An 8,916-nucleotide genomic window follows, 5' to 3' on the forward strand; every position below is an offset into this window, starting at 1 on the left:
TGCAAAAACTATGCAAAAATGGATATTTAGTATAGAAACATGATTTCATGACATTTTGTTAAAAACCTTCATCATAAGGGTTTAAGTGACAAAATACAAGTCTAAATTCACATATAAAGTCATTTTAAAGTAGCAATAAACTGTCACGACCCGAGAGCACACCATAGAAATTAGGGCATTTCTCAAGTCATTGCACAACGTACTTGACCTCTCTAAGGTCTTGTACAAGCCCTTAGACATTATTTATTGCATACATCTATGAAAAGTAGTGCCTAATTAAAAAATTTTACATTAATAATATCATAAAACATCTTCCATATAAAACGATAGAAAATACTAAGTCTCAACATAATTCATTCTTAGACCAAAGAATACTTGCAACATGGTCCACAAAATACAATTATAGAGAACTTATTCTATTATTATACTTTTGATGAAAGAAATATAAACATAAAGCAATGTCCTCGAATCATGTGAGGACATACCCTAACTTCTCTTGAAAAAGTCCTACTTTGCAAGCATAACTTAAACATGCATCTCACATTCAACCTAAAAATATAAATCTAGTCAAACTGTATAGAATTAGTACAATGCATGTACTAAGTATGACATAATGCATAAAATCATGAGAAACAACAATTTTATTCACTTCATAAGTATAAAAAAACAAATCAACACCAACGAACACATATATTACACATTATCAAGTAGTCTCACACAATACTATATAGTATGTTATTCTCCTCCCAAAGGTTGTCTTAACACTCACTGAAGTAATTCAAGAAGAGACCGCACATACATCCTCTCCAAGCTTTGATAAATAATCCTTAAGACACTTAATTTTTGATTATGTCTATTTTTATGAATTAACTTCCTATCTAGATTTACCCTTAAGACTCCACAAAGTAAGACATGTAGAGACCGGTCATCTCTCCCCTCCACACCATAACTAGGAAATCCATAAAGCTTTTCTACATAAGCACCTAATAATTAACATACTCTTAACTGAATTCATTATTGTCATTAGTCAATTTAAGATATATTCAATAATCAAGAACATTCACATAATGGTCTTGGAGAAGACATAGGGTACTCACGCACTAACATCTTCAAAGCGAAATTGTGCAATGTATAGACAGTGTCTCATTCTATCACATAAACTTTATAGTACTTTTGCTAGACTATCATGTGATGCCTCGTATTTTTTTTATATACGTAGTGCGCATCGTGATCTAGAAGACGTAAAGAAATATTAGGCAAGGATGTTATTTCCAAATGTGATATTAAGTATGAGTTGGCTAATGTAAGTGCCATTAAATTTAAGTGAGGGATTAATTAGTGGCTAATTTGGACTGATTTAATTCAATGGGCCCCACCACTCAAGGCAAAAAAATTAAAAAGGGATCAGATTGTGGGCTGGCCTTAGTGGACAGGTGTAGAGGGGGGCTGCCTCCACTTCATACTATTAAATGAGGTGGAGAAATCCACTCCATGCTATATAAAGTGGTGAAATGCATTGCTGCATATCACCTTCTTCTTCACCACTTGTCTTAGGCAGCCATGGAAATGGAGAAACCAACCCTGCAACTCTTGGCCAGCAGCTGCAAATAATTTTGTTAGTAATCTCCTTGTTTGGTGTGTAAATTCTTTAGAATACCCTTGTTAATTATCCATTAATTTTAATAAGGGGGCGTGACCAGTAGCTTAGGAAGTTTGTTTTAGTTATTGAATGTACTAAGTATGAATGGAAACCATAATCGGATTATTAGTGGTGTCGTGTTGGTGCTTGGGCTGTTTTGATTAAAGCAAACTGCAGGAAAATTCTGTTTTGGCATAATGTATATGTTGAATGTGATTATGAGTATATACTCCAAAGGATGAATACGATAAGGTAGATGTGTTACGAATTATAAAACGAGTTATCACTCGGTGTGTCGTTGCTTCGCTGATATAGTTGCCGAGATGGAACTGTTTTGGGGAGGGGGCTGTTTAATATGATTCTTTGGGTTATATGTGTTATTGGTATTGTTGTGGATAATTTGGATTGTTGTCGGATTGGGACGAAGTAAGGAAAATAGGGGAGGTGCTGCCGAATTTTCGTTAGATTATTAGCTAGCTTACAAGAAAGTAAAGCACGATGTTTATCTAATTGCGGCACGATTGTTGCTTGTTATAGATTAATAGCTTGAGCAGTAAATATTGGACGTGCGGCTCGATTATACGGTATGTAACGCTGTCCCTTCTTTCTTTGCTTGGCATGACTTTTAAAAATAAGCGAATAACGGACAGATTTGATACTTACCTCTAAAGCGTCTAGGTGATGTATATTCTTGCTTCCACAATTATTCCTCTATATATCGGTTATGTCTAAGGCTATGATGATCTCTAATATCTATGGTAATGCTTCTTAGAGTCATTGAAATTTTACGTTTTCATATCGTACTAAAGGTTCATAATCTTGATAAAACATTAATCTTTGGTAATACTCCTTCCCGTTGATTGTTCTATTGAGTTATAAGAAATGATTTTAATTACATATGGTTGCTCATAATATTCTGCTCGTGCATAGAGTCATTTATCATTTCACCGAGTCCCGGGCCGGGTAATGTTCGTGCGGAGTTTCTTGCATATGTCACCGAGTTCCTCACTAGAGGGCCGGGTATGTATATTATATATATGATTGGTGATGAGGATGGTTATGATGATGATGATGACGGAGATGACGTGATGATTATTTTGCCGAGCCCCTTACTAGGGAAGCTGGGCACCTTAAATGTTAAATATATGCATGATTTTCACTTAAAAAGTATATGTGTAGCGATATTTTGTTTCGAGTTGCCACATTGGTATCCTGTCATCTTTACCTTATGCTTTACATACTCAGTACATTGTCCGTACTGACCCCCCTTTCCTCGGGGGGCTGCGTTTCATGCCCGCAGGTGTAGACGCGCAGTTCGGTGATCCTCCCGCCTAGGAAATCTACTCTGCTGATTGGGAGAGCTCCACTGTTCCGGAGCCCATTCGTTTTGGTACATAACTTTTGTGTAGTCTTTTGCTCGTCTATGGGTATGGCGGGGCCCTGTCCCGTCGAGTTTCACTAATGTACCCTTAGAGGTCTGTGGACATTATGTGGGTTGTATATATATGTTTTGGATAATGGTCTGGACATGGTTTGTTTGGGATGTCCGCTTGTACAGGGGCAGCCTTGTCGGCTGTGTACATCATTTGCTTTGAATAGTGGCGGCCTTGTCGTCTCGCTTATGCTGTTATGGTTGAATGGTTATGACTCCTTATGAGACAAGTCCTCTTATATATATATATGACGTTGGGGTTGGCTTGATTTGATTAAATTCCATATTGTCTTAGTTTCAGTTGGTCATACTTAGCAGGTTTGTATGTGGGTGTCCAAAACGGGCACTAATCACGGCCTATCGGGTTGGGTCGTGACAAAGAGTGGTATCAGAGCGGTTCTTCCTCGGAAGTGTCTACAGACCGTGTCTAGTAGAGTCTTGTTTATCGGTGTGTTGTGCACCACATCTATAAACAGGAAGCTACAGGACATTTATGATGTCATTCTTTCTTCTTATTCTAGATCGTGTGATAGAGCTATATTAACAGGATAATCCCTCTCTAACGAATCCATGTGTTTTCAGCTATGTCTCCAAAGAAAGCGACAGCCGCCCAGAAGGGAAAATCGGTAGCAGAAGGTACTAGTCAGACCCGAAGAGTTACTAGGGCCCGTGCCCAGTCTATGCCTGGTATTATGCTCCAGTCGGAGAGCTCTGCTACACCCCCACCGCCAGAAGAGCTTAGAGCAGCAGCAGCTCCAGTTCGGGGGACACCACCAGCCCCCGAGGCCCCAACATCTGAACCTCCAGCTCCTCAGTCAGGGGCGGAGGATAGGGCCATGAGAGATGCGGTTCAATTGCTGACTAGATTAGTGGCAGATCAGGCTCGCAGGCATAGACTAGGAGTTGATCATGCGGACAGATCTGATAGCTTAAGGGCTCGTGACTTCTTAAGTTGTAATCCTCAAGAGTTCTTTGGGTCAAGGCCACAGGATGATCCGCAAGAGTTTATTCGTCAAATGCAGCGTACATTGAGGATAACCAAGGCTTCGGAGACCGAGTCTGTTGAGTTGGCTACGTATCGTTTGCGGGATGTAGCTATTAATTGGTATGAGTCTTGGGAGTTATATAGGGGTGATGGTGCCCCTCCAGCGGTAGGGGATGAATTTGTGGAGGCTTTCCAGGGCCACTTCCTGCCTCCAGAAATGAAGCGAGCTAGAGTCGATAAATTCTTGCGTTTGAAGCAAAATGGCAGGAGCGTTCGAGAGTATAGCCTCGAGTTTGATTCATTGGCTAGGCATGCGCCTACTATTGTGGCTGATATGGCAGACAGGGTACATCGTTATGTGATGGGATTGGATCGTTATCTGATTGACGGTTGTATGGCAGTGACTCTTCAGCCAGGTATGGACATTGCTCGGGTGCAGGCATATGCACAGGGGGTAGAGGATCGGCACCGGGGACGTCAACCAGATAGAGATTATAATAGAGGCCAGCATAAGAGGGCTAGATCAGCAGGTTATCCTGACGAGTTTCAAAGCGGGCAGTCTCAGCAGCATGTTAGATTTTCTTCCCAGCCAGCACAGAGTGCACCCCCACGTTTCATGGGTAGGGGGTTCGATCGTATGGGATATTCGGAACCTGGTCAGAGCTCTAGGGCGTCAGGGTCACAGATGGGCAGGGGTTTGAGCCAGTCGAGGCCACCTTTGCCTCGGTGTTCTCGTTGTGGTAAGTCCCATCCTGGGGAATGTCGTTGGGCTACAGGTGCGTGTTTTTCTTGCGGCCGTCAGGGCCATACTATGAGGGAGTGTCACCTTAGAGGTAGTGCAGGTGGTATGGCACAGCCTACAGGGTCCGTTGCTGGTTCATCTTCTTCTGTGGCTATGCGCCCTATGGGGCAGGGTATTCAGGCACCAGCAGGCCGTCGTAGATGACGTGGTGGAGCTTCTAGTTCTAGCGGTCCCTTAAACCGTATATATGCTTTGACTAATAGGCAAGATCAAGAGGCGTCACCTAATGTGATCACAGGTATATTATCACTATTCTCCCGAAGTGTGTATGCATTGATAGACCCAGGTTCCACCTTATCATATATATCTCCCTTTGTTGCTAGTAGGATCGGAATAGAGTCTGAGTTGATAGAACCATTTGAGGTAGCTACACTTGTAGGAGATTTTGTCATAGCTACGCGAGTATATAGGAATTGTTCAGTAGCTATATATAGTCGTCACACCGTAGCAGATCTAATAGAGTTAAATATGATTGAGTTTGATATTATCATGGGCATGGATTGGTTGGCTGCTTGTTATGCTAATGTTGATTGCAGAGAAAAGATAGTTCGATTTCAATTTCCAGGGGAACCGATTATAGAGTGGAAGGGAAGTACAGTATCGCCGAAAGGTAAGTTCATTTCATACCTCAAGGCCGGGAAGATGGTTAGAAAAGGCTATATTTACCATCTGATTCGGGTGTATGACATAAAGGCAGAGGCACCGACTCTTCAATCAGTCTCGGTAGTTAATGAATTTCCTGATGTATTCCCCGAGGAACTTCCAGGACTTCCTCCAGAATGGGAGATAGAGTTTACTATAGATGTACTGCCAGATACCCAGCCTATATCTATACCTCCTTATAGAATGGCACCTGCTGAGTTGAAAGAATTGAAAGAGCAATTGAGGGATTTGCTAGAAAAGGGCTTCATCAGGCCTAGTACGTCACCTTGGGGAGCACCAGTACTGTTTGTGAGGAAGAAGGATGGGTCGCTGCGGATGTGCATTGATTATAGGCAGTTGAACAAAGTAACAATAAAGAACAGGTATCCCCTCCCAAGGATTGACGATCTATTTGACCAGTTGCAGGGTGCAAAGTGTTTTTCAAAGATAGACTTGCGGTCAGGTTATCATCAGGTGCGGGTAAGGGAGGCAGATATTCCAAAGACAGCATTCCGGACCCGATATGGGCATTATGAGTTTAGAGTGCTGTCTTTTGGGCTGACTAATGCTCCAGTGGTATTCATGGATTTAATGAATCGAGTATTTAAACCATTCCTTGATATGTTTGTTATTGTATTTATAGACGATATTTTGGTCTATTCACGTTCAGAAGAGGAGCATGCAGATCATTTAAGGATGGTACTTAGGGTGCTTCAGCACCAGAAGTTGTATGCTAAATTTTCTAAGTGCGAGTTCTTGTTGACTTCAGTGGCATTCTTGGGGCATATTATTGGAGCTGATGGTATTCGGGTAGATACGCAGAAGATTGAGGCAGTAAAGACTTGGCCCAGACCTACGACACCTACTGAGGTACGCAGCTTTTTGGGGTTAGCAGGATATTACAGGAGATTCGTAGAAAAGTTTGCCTCAATTTCAGTGCCTTTGACAAGGCTAACTCAAAAGGCAGCCAAGTTCCAGTGGACAGATGCTTGTGAGCGAAGCTTCCAGCTATTGAAAGACAAATTGACTACAGCTCCAGTCCTAACTCTTCCAGAGGGACCAGACGGCTATGTTATTTATTGTGATGCTTCGGGTGTTGGGCTAGGATGTGTATTGATGCAGCATGGCAAAGTTATAGCCTATGCCTCCCGACAACTTAGGAAGCATGAAAAGAACTATCCTACTCACGATCTGGAGTTAGCGGTCGTGGTTCATGCCTTGAAGATATGGAGACATTATTTATATGGTGTCCATGTGGACATCTATACAGATCATAAGAGTCTCCAATATATCTTTAAACAGAAGGAGCTGAACTTACGACAGAGGCGGTGGTTAGAGTTGCTAACGGATTATGATGTTGATATTTTATATCATCCAGGGAAAGCGAATGTTGTAGCAGATGCTCTTAGCCGTAAGTCCATGGGTAGCTTGACAGATGTACAACCAGAAAGGAGGGATATGGTTCGGGAGATTCAGCGGCTATCCAGCCTTGGAGTCCGTCTAGCTAATTCGGAAGATAGTGGAGTTTCTATTCGAGAGGTTGCTGAGTCCTCAATCATAGATGAGGTAAAGAGACACCAATACAAGGACCCTATTCTGGCACAGTATAGAGATGCAGCTCTTCAAAAGGAAAAGACCCCATTTAAGGTTACACCTGATGGAGTGTTACGATATGAAGGCAGATTGTGTGTACCCGATACTGCGGGGCTACGATGGCAAGTTATGGGAGAGGCACACTCTGCCCGTTATTCTATTCACCCAGGGTCAACAAAAATGTATCATGACCTCAGATGCTTATATTGGTGGGATGGCATGAAAAAGGACATAGCAGAGTTTGTTGCTCAGTGCCCAAATTGTCAACAAGTCAAGATCGAATATCAAAAGCCTGGTGGATTATTACAGGAGATAGAGATCCCGACTTGGAAATGGGAGATGATTAATATGGACTTCATTAAGGGCTTACCTCGCACTCAATGGAAGTATGACTTTATATGGGTTATTGTAGATAGGGCTGACGAAATTGGCCCATTTTCTTCCAGTCAGGACTACTTATTCGGCTGAAGATTATGCGAGGTTATATGTCAGGGAGATAGTGAGACTTCATGGGGTTCCCACCTCCATTATATCAGACAGAGGAGCTCAATTTACAGCCAACTTTTGGAGATCGTTTCAGAAGGGATTGGGGACACAGGTGAACCTTAGCACAACATTTCACCCTCAGACTGATGGGCAGGCTGAGCGTACTATTCAGACACTAGAAGATATGTTGCGGGCCTGTATTATTGACTTCAAAGGCAGCTGGGATTACCACTTGCCGCTCATTGAGTTTGCCTATAATAATAGCTACCATTCTAGTATCCAGATGGCACCGTACGAGGCCTTATATGGGAGGAAGTGCAGATCACCTATTGGTTGGTTTGATGTTGGCGAGACTAAGTTAATAGGCCTGGATGTGATTCAGCAAGCTGTTGACAAGGTGAAGCTTATTCAAGAAAGATTATTAGCAGCCCAGAGTCGACAGAAGTCATATGCAGATAATCGGCGTCGAGATTTGGAGTTTCAGATTGGTGACTGGGTATTCCTGAAGGTATCACCCATGAGGGGTGTGATGAGATTCGGCAGGAAGGGGAAGCTCAGTCCGAGATACATTGGGCCTTATCAGATTGTCCGTAGGATAGGCAAGGTTGCCTATGAGTTGGATCTACCATCTGATTTGGAGGCGGTACATCCAGTCTTACATGTATCGATGCTACGTAAATGTATTGGTGATCCTTCTAAAGTATTCCCTGTAGATGATATTCAGGTAACAGAGGAGTTGTCATATGAGGAGAAACCCATGGCTATACTTGATCGTCAGGTTAGAAGGTTACGTACTAAGGATGTGGCTTCCGTCAAAGTGTTGTGGCAAAATAACAATAGGGAGGAGATGACTTGGGAAGCGGAAGACGAAATGAAAAATAAGTATCCTTACTTGTTCCCCGTACCTGCAAGTAATTCAATTCCTAGCTTGACTATATTGATAGATAATGAGATTATGTAGCTGTGAGGCATCTGTAAGTTACGGAATGCAGGTTGATAGGTATAACTTTTAGAGAGACCTCGCTGGAATTTGTTTTTGCAAGACGCTAACTTAACATTCGAGGACGAATGTTCCTAAGGGGGGAAGGATGTTATGCCTCGTATTTTTTTTATACGTAGTGCGCATCGTGATCTAGAAGACGTAAAGAAATATTAGGCAAGGATGTTATTTCCAAATGTGATATTAAGTATGAGTTGGTTAATGTAAGTGCCATTAACTTTAAGTGAGGGATTAATTAGTGGCTAATTTGGATTGATTTAATCCAATGGGCCCAACCACTCAAGGCAAAAATTAAAAAGGGATCAGATTGTGGGCTGGCCTTAGTGGACAGGTGTAG

This window comes from Solanum lycopersicum, chromosome 7 (assembly GCF_036512215.1).
Source record: "Solanum lycopersicum chromosome 7, SLM_r2.1".
In the NCBI taxonomy this organism is placed as follows: domain Eukaryota; kingdom Viridiplantae; phylum Streptophyta; class Magnoliopsida; order Solanales; family Solanaceae; genus Solanum; species Solanum lycopersicum.